The sequence below is a fragment of the Macrosteles quadrilineatus genome, unplaced genomic scaffold, assembly GCF_028750875.1.
Source record: "Macrosteles quadrilineatus isolate MER2022 unplaced genomic scaffold, UCM_ALF_1.0 Scaffold_8__2_contigs__length_117827958, whole genome shotgun sequence".
NCBI classification, from domain to species: domain Eukaryota; kingdom Metazoa; phylum Arthropoda; class Insecta; order Hemiptera; family Cicadellidae; genus Macrosteles; species Macrosteles quadrilineatus.
This window is the reverse complement of record NW_026542601.1, coordinates 42,408,207-42,420,428: the sequence shown is the minus strand read 5'-3', so window position 1 is coordinate 42,420,428 and position 12,222 is coordinate 42,408,207. Positions and strand designations below refer to the sequence as shown.

Sequence of the window (12,222 nt, the reverse complement as noted above, 5' to 3'; positions counted from 1 at the left end):
CTGCAGGTTAGTGACGTCACAATGACGTCTCATTTTCTCGACCAAAACGGCGTGTACGGGCTGGAATTGTACCCCCCTCATAAAACTTTGATATTGTTATGCACGAGTGGTTTGATTAAATCCACTGGTATCTAAAAAAACTGTACGGACCGGAATTGTACCCCCTCAGTTATAACTCACTTTTATTTGGCTAGTGTACAGGGTGGAATTGTACCCCCCTGGAATTGTACCCCCCCCCCCCCCCCCGTCAGTCTAGCCCTTCTTACAGGACCGGAATTGTACCCCCCTGGAATTGTAGCCTACCCCCCTGGTCACCGCAGAAGAAGATGTACGGCCCGGAATTGTACCCCCTGGAATTGTACCCCCCCCCCATTTCACCCAGGAGCTTGTCTATTATGATTAGCCTACCAACTAAAATCAAAACAATAGTTATGTTGGATATTATAGGGGAATCACACGAAAGTGAACTGAACCAAGTTTCCTGAACTGAACCAAGTTACCCGACACCTAATGAATTGCTTGTTGTGAAAGGATATTCTAAGAAACTGCAAATTAAGGCCATTCCGAGTAACATGCGAGAGGCCTAACAGACTTCTTTGTACGTTATTCTTTAATATTTTCTTAACCTTCCCAAGTACTAACTGTTCATGGGTTAGCTTAAATTCACAAAGGTTAAAACTTTGACAAACTGTGTGAAATACTTTGTACCAGATACCTACAACTAAATTTTATAACAGGTATTTGACGTGGACAAATAACCATTCCATTCTTATAGCGTAGTTATTGTATACAAACTAGTTTAGCTTAGTTATTAGGCCTAAGTGCAGTAATCAAAAGGTAAGTATTTCAAATTTATAGAACTAAGCCGAAATTCGGTGCTTGCGACTCCTCTTGAAAACAAAGTTTGTTGGGATCTGCACTGCTTGTATCGTTTAAAAAAAATCAATCAGCTTGGGTAATCAGGTTGTTCATGGTTAAAAGAAAATTAATAAAATATGCATATAGCCCGAGGCGAAGTAAAGTGGCGAAGCCAGATTTTTGGATTATCTCTTCAATATTATAGTTCCTTAGTACAATCGCTATTCTGTACAGGTTTGAAAATCCAACATATGTCACTGTAGAAGGCATTCTCTACTACTTTATTTTCATAATACCAATTAAGTTTATCGAGTGGGTGGGGGGTACAATTCCAGCCCGTACACAAGCCAAGCTAGCTGTCCAAGAGGGGGGTACGATTCCGGGGGGTACAATTCCACCCCGTACACATTTGGCTTTCTGATGGGGGGTACAATTCCAGGGGGGTACAATTCCACCCCGTACGTAAATATTTTGATGTTGGCAGGGGGTACAATTCCAGGGGGTACAATTCCGGGCTGTACATCTCCTGCTCTTTTTAATATCTAATATAATTATCCGGTTCACTGATCACTTGCCCACATTAAATAGATTAGATTTCATTCAAATCAAAGTGTACGGGGTGGAATTGTACCCCCCCTAGGCGTGACGTCAAAATGACGTCAACGATCGCCGGGGGGTACAATTCCGGCGACCCAGTGGCAGTGGCAATACTATTATTTTGTTCCAATAAACTTGAGTTTGAACTCTACTAGCCTGATTTTTTTTAATCAATTCGCATTAATATCTTAATTTATGGCTTTTTATGTTGATTTCTAGATATTCAAAAAATAATTTTCCCATCGGCCGTGCGCCCCCTGGGAGCTTGCGCCCATGACCCGGGCCTACTGGGCCATTGGGAAATCCGGCCCTGAGATTCTCTCATCTCATTGTAAAACCTGCTGTTTGTTCATGTCTAGTTCATGTTGGTGACATGGAGTGCTGGTGTCGACAGAATTGTCTCTCTCTTTTTTTTTAAAGCCAGTGGCATTTTACGTGAGAGTTACGAGAGATAAATGTATAGTGGATGTGCCGGGGATTGAACCTGTCCCTCCCGCACCGAAGTCCGAGACGCTAACCACTAGGCTAGCAACCCCATCAACACTCTTATTTTAAGGTTAATTTCATGATTTGTGCTTTACTTATAGCGAATTTCCCTATAGGGAAGTGAGTAGCTATTACCGTAGGTGGCTCAGTAAGACCTAATTAGTACCTAGGGTTGCTATTGCAAAGAAGGAAATAGTGTTTTTTTTTTCGTAAAATGATAACAAGCTTAATACAGTTTGAAATAAATAAATTTGTGAAGTTTAGTATGAAAATGAATCCATAAACATGAAAACTTAAACAATTTACTTTTTCTCCACAAGAATAACATAGGAATTGGGCAAAAAAAAGTTAAAATGTTAAGCTCTGCAACCTTTAATCCTTTTGTATCCTTTATACATATTTTCATTAATTGTTCAACTAACTTATGTACGGTACCTATTTATTTCTCATTACTCTTAGTTCTTTCACTGTCCAAGTCTTTGCCTGTACTGATTCTTTTTGTATTGTTATTTTTGATATTCAACTATCATTAATCGGCTATAGGCCTACTTAGTTGAAAAATCATTAAATATTTTTTAATCTTAATTATTTTTAGCGAATTTCCCATATAGGGAATAAGCTATTACCGTAGTACTCATGGTAAGACCTGGACCCGGGACCGATTTTTTTTTTTCGTTTTGAGGTCCCTAGAGGCCAAAAACATCATCCGTTCAAATTCATATATATATATATATATTTATATATATATTTATATATATATTTATATATATATTTATATATATATTTATATATATATTTATATATATATATATATGTGTCCGTTAGCGCGATAACTCGAGCAAAAATGATCCGATTTTGATGAAATTTGGTACAAACGTGTAAACCTGCGTTTATTCGAACGAGTTCGCGAACCAGCATGATCGGACCATGGGAACGGGGGTTTATGGGGGCTTTTATGGGGTAAAAATGGGTTTTTCCAATTTTTGACCCAAAACATAAAATTTTGCAATTTCTTTCCAAACTATTTTGTAGAGCTTAAAAAAACAAACAATTTAGTATATTGAAGCGTTATAATGCGCCTAATGGTTACGGAGAAAATTCCAAAAAATTGTTAATTTAAAATTCCCATGTTATTCTTATGGAGAATAAGTAAACTGTTGTAGTTTGCTTGTTTATTAACATATTTTGCCCAAATTTGGAAAATGTTTTTATTTTTTACTAACTAGGCCTATTAACATTTTACATAAAAAAACACTTTTACCCTCCCTGTTGCAGCAAACCTAAGTATGTGTTAAACTGATTCTATTTAAATAGGGAATAAATGTGATATTTTTAAGGAGACATTTTAGGGTAAATCCAATCAGGCAAATAGAAATTCGCTTAGTCTGCAGGTTTGCTGCGGCGGGGGTATTTCTTGTGCTCTTGTCTAAGGACAGAAAGAAAAAACTAAACTGCTGGGGGTGAGTAACAAAAAAAAAACTTTGATTCCTACAAAGTTTTAGTTCTTTAAAAATTAGAAAGACAAGCAGGGCCGATTTACCGAATAGGCAAGGTAGGCACGTGCCTAGGGCGCGAGGCAATTGGCTTTTTTGGGGGGCGCCAAAAAATTGGAAAAAAGAAAAAAAATTGTGGCCGTTTTTGCATGCGATCGCGGTAAACTGATAATCCCTTGCGGCCGTGTAGACACCTTAACAGTCTCCCACAATTGCGGCAAGATGTTAATTATTTACCACGGTTGTATATACGTCATCATCGTCCGTCTCCCGCGATCGCGTCAAAGTTCTGACTTTTTCCAGCGGATGTGTGGACTTGATTATCGTCTTCCTTGATCACGGCAATATATGAACACATCCCGCGGTCGTGATGAGATTATCACCGTCTACCGCGAATGAGGCAAAATTGTAATCTTTTCCCGGGGTCGTGTGGACATTATCATCTTCTTGCGTGATCACGATAAAATTCTGATAATCCCTCACAGCCGTGAAGACATCATCGCCTCCCGTGGTCGTGAGGCATTGTCATCCTCTCCCGCCATTGCGGCAAATGGTAATCATCTCCCGCGGTTGTTTGGAGATCATCATCGTCTTTCACGAATGAGGCAAATTTCTGATCTTTCCCGTGATTGAGTGGACATTATCATCGTCTTACGCGATTGCGGTAAAATTCTGATCATCCCTCGCAGCCGTGTAGAGTAGACATCATTATTGTAGCTCCCGCGATCCTGTAGACATCGCAATCGTCCCCCGCTGTCGTGAAGACATCATATAATCGTCTCCCTCGGTCGTGAAGACATCGTAATCGTCTCCCGCGATCGTGAAGACATCGTAATCGTCTCCGCGCGATCGTGAAGACATCGTAATAGTCTCCGCGCGATCGTGAAGACATCGTAATCGTCTCCGCGCGATCGTGAAGACATCGTAATCGTCTCCCGCTGTCGTGAAGACATTGTAATTGTCTCCCGCGATTACGGAAAAATGTTAATAATATCCCGCAGTTATGTGGATATCATTATCGTCTTCCACGATCGTGGCAAATTTCTGACTGTTTTCCGTGGTTGTGTGGACCATGATCATATCCCGCGGTCATTTAGTCATTACCATAGTCTCGCGCGATCGTGGTAAAATCATGATCATATCCCATGGTCGTTTAGACAATATCATCGTATCATGCGATCGCGGCAATATTCTGATTATCCTTCACGGCTCTGTGGATCTCATTATCGTATTGCGCGATCACGGTAAAATCATGATCATATCCCGCAGTCATTTAGTCATTATCATAGTCTCGCGCGATCGCGGTAAAATCATGATCATATCCCATGGTCGTTTAGACATTATCATCGTATCATGCGATCGCGGCGATATTCTGATTATCCTTCACGGCTCTGTGGATCTCATTATCGTATTGCGCGATCGCGGTAAAATCATGATCATATCCCGCGGTTGTTTAGATATTATTATCATCTCATGCGATCGCGGCAAAGTTCTGATCATCTCTCGAGGACTTGTGGAGACATTCCTCGAGACATCCGCCTCCCGTCTCCCGTGGTCACGGAAACGTCACTGTTGTAAATTGACAATTCCAGGTAGAAATAGAAAATTAACACATAATTCCTGGTTCAAAAAATTCACGCTTAGTTCCCGGATTTCCCGGTTGGTGGTCACCCTGTTATATATTGCAAAGGGGCGACACTATTAGTTGTGCCTAGGGCGCTGACATGGTCAAAAACGGGCCTGAAGACAAGACAATTTGTACGTCTCTTTTCTGTTCTAAACCTAATTTTCTATTTTTTGCACTGACTATTGTAATAATTAATTTGATGTTTTTATGAATCTTGACACCTTTGCCACTCCATAACTTTCCATAACCTCTGCCAAATAACTTCATAACTTTTTTGAAACTTAAGCACTCTTTGTGTTTTTATTGCAAAACAATTGTGCTCATTTAATTGCATTGTGCAACTTAGGCCTAAAATATCATATATTAATAGCTTTTAATTGCTTCTGCTTTACCTGCTGTAATTCTTGTAGCTTACAAATTGGCTATAAACTTAGCTTCACATCAAAATAAATTGAATATTGGGATAAGATACCGTAGCGGTACCGTCATGATATGTACATATGTTCGTATGTACATATCAATATATGTACATACATATGTACATATATTGATATGTACATATCAAAGACAGAACTGGAAGAAATCTTCAAGCAACTCCCACCAAAAAACTCTTCAGGCCTAGATGAAATACCGAACAAAATCATTAAATTTTGTAAAAATGAACTGATTTCCCCCCTCCTAAACATCATAAATGCCTCCATTACTCAATCAACAGTTCCTACTGCAATGAAAAGAGCCCTAGTATACCCTAAATACAAAAAAGGAGACGACAGCCTTCCAGAAAACTACCGCCCCATCTCAATCCTCCCAGTTCTATCAAAATACCTTGAAAAAATTATAAACGCTCAATTGGTATCATATTTGGAAAAAAACAGCATTCTAAGCAGCAACCAGCATGGCTTCAGGGAAGGAAAATCGACAAACACAGCTCTCACCCAGCTGTGCAACTCCATTACTGACATCTGGGAAAAAAACAAACAGCAAACGGTATTTTCATTGACCTAGAAAAGGCTTTTGACAGTTTGGACCGCAGGATTCTTCTAAAAAAATTACAAGAGATCAAAATTACCGGAAAAGCCCTCCGCTGGATCCAAAGCTACCTGGAGAACAGAGAACAATTGGTGGAAATAGAATACCTATCGAACAACCACTTAACAAAATACAGATCAAAACTAAAAAAACCATCACCGGAATACCACAAGGATAAGTCCTCGGACCATTATTCTTTCTCATCTACATAAACTGCCTCCCAACACTCCTTCCCCCCCAACTGCACATGCATCATGTTTGCCGACGATACAACCATAATTGCCCCCATGACAAAAGACGCAAATCAAATTGAAAACATAATACAATCAGCCAGTAATATAAGCCAAGACATGAATTTAACCATAAATAAAACTAAAACTGTGCACATTGAATTCAAAGTTAAAAACAGAACTAACGGTAATGAAGTAGCCGCTAGCCCACAAACTGAAAACAACATCTACAGAGCAAACCATACAAAATTCCTGGGAGTTACCCTTGATTCAAATTTAAACTGGCAAAAGCACCTAGAAATTCTACACTCAAAACTATCATCGGCAATTTTCGCAATCAGAAGAATCAGAGAAATCACAAATACATCAATAGCAATAACGGCCTACCATGCACTCTTCTCATCTCATCTCAAATATGGACTTATAGCCTGGGGAGGAGCAGACGAAACCCACCTACAAAAAATCATCACACTCCTTCCAAAAAAAAGCTGTCCGAATCATCGCAAGGGTCGAAAATGAAGAACACTGCAAGCCACTATTTATCCAATATAAGATCCTTACTCTAACCTCCCAATACATCCTTGACACAATCATCGCCATCAAATCAGATCCTCCACAAACCAGACAAGAATGCCATCAATACAATATTAGGTCAGGGACAAATCTCAACCAAGGCCAACACAGACTACACAGAACAAGTAAAACCCCTACATACATGGGAACAACTCTCTATAACTCTCTTCCTCAAAACATAAAATCGATAAACGAAACAAAAAAATTCATCACTAGCCTTAAAAAATACCTCCTGAACAGGCCATACTACAATTTAAAGGAATTCTACAAAGACCACAACAATGTAACACACCTCTAAAATAAATAAAACACACACACTCACACATAAACACACACACATAAATACAACAAACCCCCTCCAAGAAATTGACAACTCTCCGGTCTCCACGACTGCGAAGAGGAGCGCCGATGTAAGATGTAAGATGTAAGGTAGGGTTACCATACGTCCAGATTTTGTCTGAATCTATAGAATAAACAACAGACTAAGTGGCAAAATCGTGGGACGCCACTCCACAGGTAGGCTATCCATAACTTATCGTAGGCCTACTGCAACACTAGTCAGACTCAGATTCAAGAACAAGTAGGCCTACTTACATACTACGATTAGACGACTAGACTGCTGGCGCTCTCTGCTTTGAGGTCACACCTCAGCGCCACAGTGTCTGCGATCACGAAAAGTGGGTTACGTTACGTTGCTAGTAACTTGTCGCATAAATCAGAAAGATTGGGGAAATCAAATTAACGCAGGAGGTAGATCTTGATTTAAAATAGCAATGATTAGCAGACCATGCTTTTTGAACAATGTGAAACATAATATCCAGTCACTACAAGGAAAAGTGTGTATCTTATCAACAATTAGCCTAGTGTATCTTAATGCTTAGGCCTACTTTAATTGAACAGCTAAGTAGTGCATTTTATAAAGATAGGTTAGGCCTAATTAAAAGTGTTATGTCTCGAAATAGGTTAAAACCGGTTTGGCCGATATCCGGAACCGGATCTAGGTATAAGTTATAACTATGGTAACCCAGCCTAGACTAAAAAGTCTAGTAACTTAGGCCCTAGTACATTGGTGGAACCTATCTAGAATCTAGTTGAGGTTTATGTTTAAAAGGTCAGGAGTCATAGGAATTTAGGTACTTTGTATGTAAATAAGTTAAATAGTCAATATTAGTGGCAAAATTTAAAGTAAGTTAGGCCTAATAATCAATGGGATTTATTGAGCAATAACGTAGGTCTAACTCTTAAAACTAAACTAGTGAATGAAAAGTTCAATAGTGTATCAAACTTGTCACATAAATTAACTGTCAAATTCCTCAATCTAGGCCCCAAATTTAATTTTTCTAGAAACAAAGCTTGAAATAATAGGGAAACTTACATTTTTAAGATGAGTAAACAAAAAACAAAACCTTAGGTAGGCCTACTTAACTTATTAGTCATTATCATAGGAACAAGTAACAAATAAAATACACTTACTTTAGTAACAAGTCGAGTAAATCCCAAAAAATTGAAGTTATTTTAGCACATACACATTATGATATTAGTTCAATTAATTACCAGGCACATTAAAATCACAACACTGAAACTGACACTTCGACTTCGAAAACACTGCCTCTTTCTCTTTCCAGGGATTGTGAGGCACGCAGGCAGGCAGACCAACTTCAACTACAAAAATACACTAGCGCTCAGCAGAGCAGAGGAGCAAATAAAATAATCCTCATCGATTATTCTTATGTGGTTGTCTTTGACTTTAACAAACCCATCCAAATTTTAAAACATACTACCAAAGATTACATATGCTACGCGTAGCATATGTAATCTTTGATACTACTTACTTTATATGACTTTATACCATACCATCTTTATTTATACACTTTATACCACATGGCCATATCATACTTTAAATTGTACTAGTGTACACGTTGCTCGAATTCGAGCAATTGCAAAGTATTACAGGAGTTATTTCGAAACGAATAACAGTCATATTTACAATGAGTTCAAAAGAGTCAACTCAAACATTTCCGGTTGGTGTGTAACACAGACCATGTTTATCTTCGTTATTGATAAACCTAAAGCATTCCGGCCGGTTTTCTCCTTCTCAAAATGCCTCGCTGTACAGGCAACACAGGTCATTGATAGAGGGCCAATTGAGAACAAAAAGTCGTTTTGGGGTAGTGTTAGGGTGCATTTATAACTTAATAGTTGAGATTGTCCAGGGTCAGGGGTCAGGTGCTGACTTGATGAGTTAAGCCTATTACGCGCCACTGTTCTGTAGCTACGGTCGTTATCACGATTACACATCCTGTCTATGTTTCGTTGTCTTCACGTCGTAGGCATTTAAAAGAAAAAAAAACAACAATTAAACACATTATAGCTACACAAAACAACGATAAATGCACAAATTTGAGATACAACCATACTAACACGATCCGTCTTGGGGGTTATGTTTACACAAACTCAAATACTGTAGTAAATAAATGTACTCAATTCGTTTCATTGGATTGAAAAATAAAATAAATAACAGCAATTAAATTATACAGCTGATCAAAATGTAAACAATTGTGTTCTCCATAAGGATAACATGGGAACTTTCAAAGCCAATGGGGCAGAGGCCAAGGGACTTTTTCAAAAATGTAAGGCCAGTTTGCATTTTGCAAATCTACGCGACACGCTCTTTCCAATGAGACGTCAATGGATAAAATCGGTTAAGAAATGGTGGAGGAGTTCAACCGACAAAGTTTCATGTAGCGTATTAATTATATAGATTGTAATACAATTATAGTAACAAAGTCATTGAATTTTAAACATTTTATAAGGCAACGGTTTTGAGGTAGAAACTACACAATATTTATTTTCATTATTCAAGAAAGATCTAACTAAAATTTCTGTATAGACTAATTAACTTAATCAATGGCATTAATATATTTAGGTCTACTGTAATTTGGGGTATGATAAAGGTTGAGTATTATCATTATCATTGACCATTAAGCACTAACCATATATCCAAGCATATACAGGGTGACAAAAAAGTCTGGAAACGGTTTAATATCTTTTTAACTAAATTCGTTAGAAAATTCAAACCTTTTACATCAACTTATAATTTCCATGTAATGCTTCATTAACTTAATTTCCAGTTAATGAAGATTTCGTTAATGCTTCATTTGAAGCAAGAGCCATCTGACAGCTAGACAAAATTACTATCTTTTGTCTTGGTAGTGTCTGGCTAATCCTATTGGCACAAGCTAAGATGCCACAGATTTTTTTTACCTAAAAAAAATAGCACAGTATTGTCAAAGACTGGCAAAAAGTTCTATTCTGGGCGATTAACTGTATACTACGAAGCCTGGTTTTCCATCGATGAGGGAGCCATATGTGTACCAAAGGTCTCTCTGGTTCTGAGATAACCTTCCTTATGTTTCCATCCATCCCTGATGAGGAATTCAAGAGAGAAGGGATTGTTCATCAACTGCATCTGTGTAATCAGGACGTCTGAGCTGAGGTCATGTCAGGCACATGACACGCAGCCACAGTTTTGGCAATGGCACAGTGGTGCCCCATATAGGCCTTCCAACCACAGAATTATAAATTTCAAACGGTAAGCTGCATTGAGGGCTTCAGCATTAATGAAGATGTCCAGGGGTAGAAGCCCAAGAATAACTTCTAGAGTTGCTGATGGACTGCTCCTGAAGACATCAGTCATTTGAAGCTTTTCAAGCCTTTGAAGTCTTTCTAATTTGGCTATGACAGTTACCTGATTCACTTTTGTCCACTAGACAAGCGAACCAAATAGGTAAATTGAGGCCTCACCACAGACTCATATAGGTAGCCAGAGTGCTGTGTGGGGTTTAATTGTGCAAGTGAAGTGGTTCCTGAAAATCTCCTGGACATCATGAGCCCCCATTTGGCCTTATGCAGTGCGTTATTCAGGTGGATTATTCCACGTCAGCTTGGAGTCAAGTGTCAGTCCAAATTCTTCTGAATTTTAAGTTTTTTTTCTGGAATACCTGATAAATAAATAATATATTTACTAAGCAAAATTTAACACAATCGGGATGAGGAAAATCATTATTTAAACACATTTTCATAAATTTAATTTAATTTGTAATACGAGATTTGTATACAATGATAAACATAATTGCCAAGGAAACTTATTTGTTTCTAAAATAGATCCCAAACTATTATAAATTTGGTTGTCTAAAAGTGAAATATATTAATTTATATAATACTCAAGATAGACCAAGAAATAATAGGTTTAGTTCAATATAAATTACTAAAATATTAATAAGCAGTACCTACTCTAGCAAGTATCCTCATTTTAGAACAGAATAAGTTAAAAGTAATACTCGGTGTACGGTATACAGAAAGAAAATGACAAATAATTACAAGAGCCAAACCACTTGTCTTAAAATTTAAGACATTGTACATTTAATGTACAAAATAATAAATTAGTAAATTGGTAAAACTAACACTGGTGGTTCCAAACTAAGTATCAAAACAACGTATTTTCAAACAATAAAAATAAATGTTGATGTTTATTACAGCTTGATTTTAAACCAAACCTTTGAGTTTGAATTAAATTGCCTGATATACCGGGTGTCCAAAACCACCCGCACACCCCTTTAAAAATGAGGGAAACCTTTTCTTACAAACAACAAATAATACAGAACTAGATAACTTGGGCACGGTCTACCAAATGGTGATATTTTCAAATCCAAAATCACACCGGAAGTGGCCTTTTCAGACCGGAAGTTGACTTTTTAAAATATAAACTAGCAATTTTTATTACAGAATTGGATTCTACGTTTAAAAATACATAACTTTTGTCTAAAACATTTTTTGAAAAAACTTGTTTTCTACCTCTAATCCCCCAATAAAGGCAATAGTTTTGAGTCATTCACCTGTCAAAGTTACTCTAAACAATAATAGAGGAAAACAAATCATAAAGATTACATAAAGACATATGATGAATAGAATCAGCTGTTTATTGTAAACACCTTAGTAATTGAGTAACAGCTGGTCAACACATTGCTTAATTTAATTTTTGTTTAAATCATTTGTTTTTACATTTGACCATTAAATGTAAAAACAAATGATTTTTTATTTTTTTTATAAAATGATACTAAGCAATGTGTAGACCAGCTGTTACTCAATTACTATAGTGATTACAATGAACAGCTGATTCTATTTATCACATGTCTTTATGTAATCTTTATTATTATTTTTTCTCTATTATTGTTTCAAGCAACTTTGGCAGATGAATAACCCAAAATTATTGACTTTAATAGGGGATTAGAGGTAGAAAACTAGTTTGTTCAAAAAATGTTTTATACAA

The 12,222-nt window shown here is 37.3% G+C and overlaps 1 protein-coding gene across 2 annotated transcripts in view; it reads right to left on the bottom strand.

The window, feature by feature from the left end:
• Positions 1-8,507, bottom strand: part of LOC128999597 (uncharacterized) — a 108,978-nt gene extending 100,471 nt beyond the window's left edge. For both annotated transcript variants that reach the window (XM_054426182.1, XM_054426183.1), the window contains exon 1: positions 8,367-8,507. The gene's annotated coding sequence lies outside the window, so the exon portion shown is untranslated. The remainder of the gene's footprint in view (positions 1-8,366) is intronic.
• Between the last annotated feature and the right edge of the window lie 3,715 nt (positions 8,508-12,222).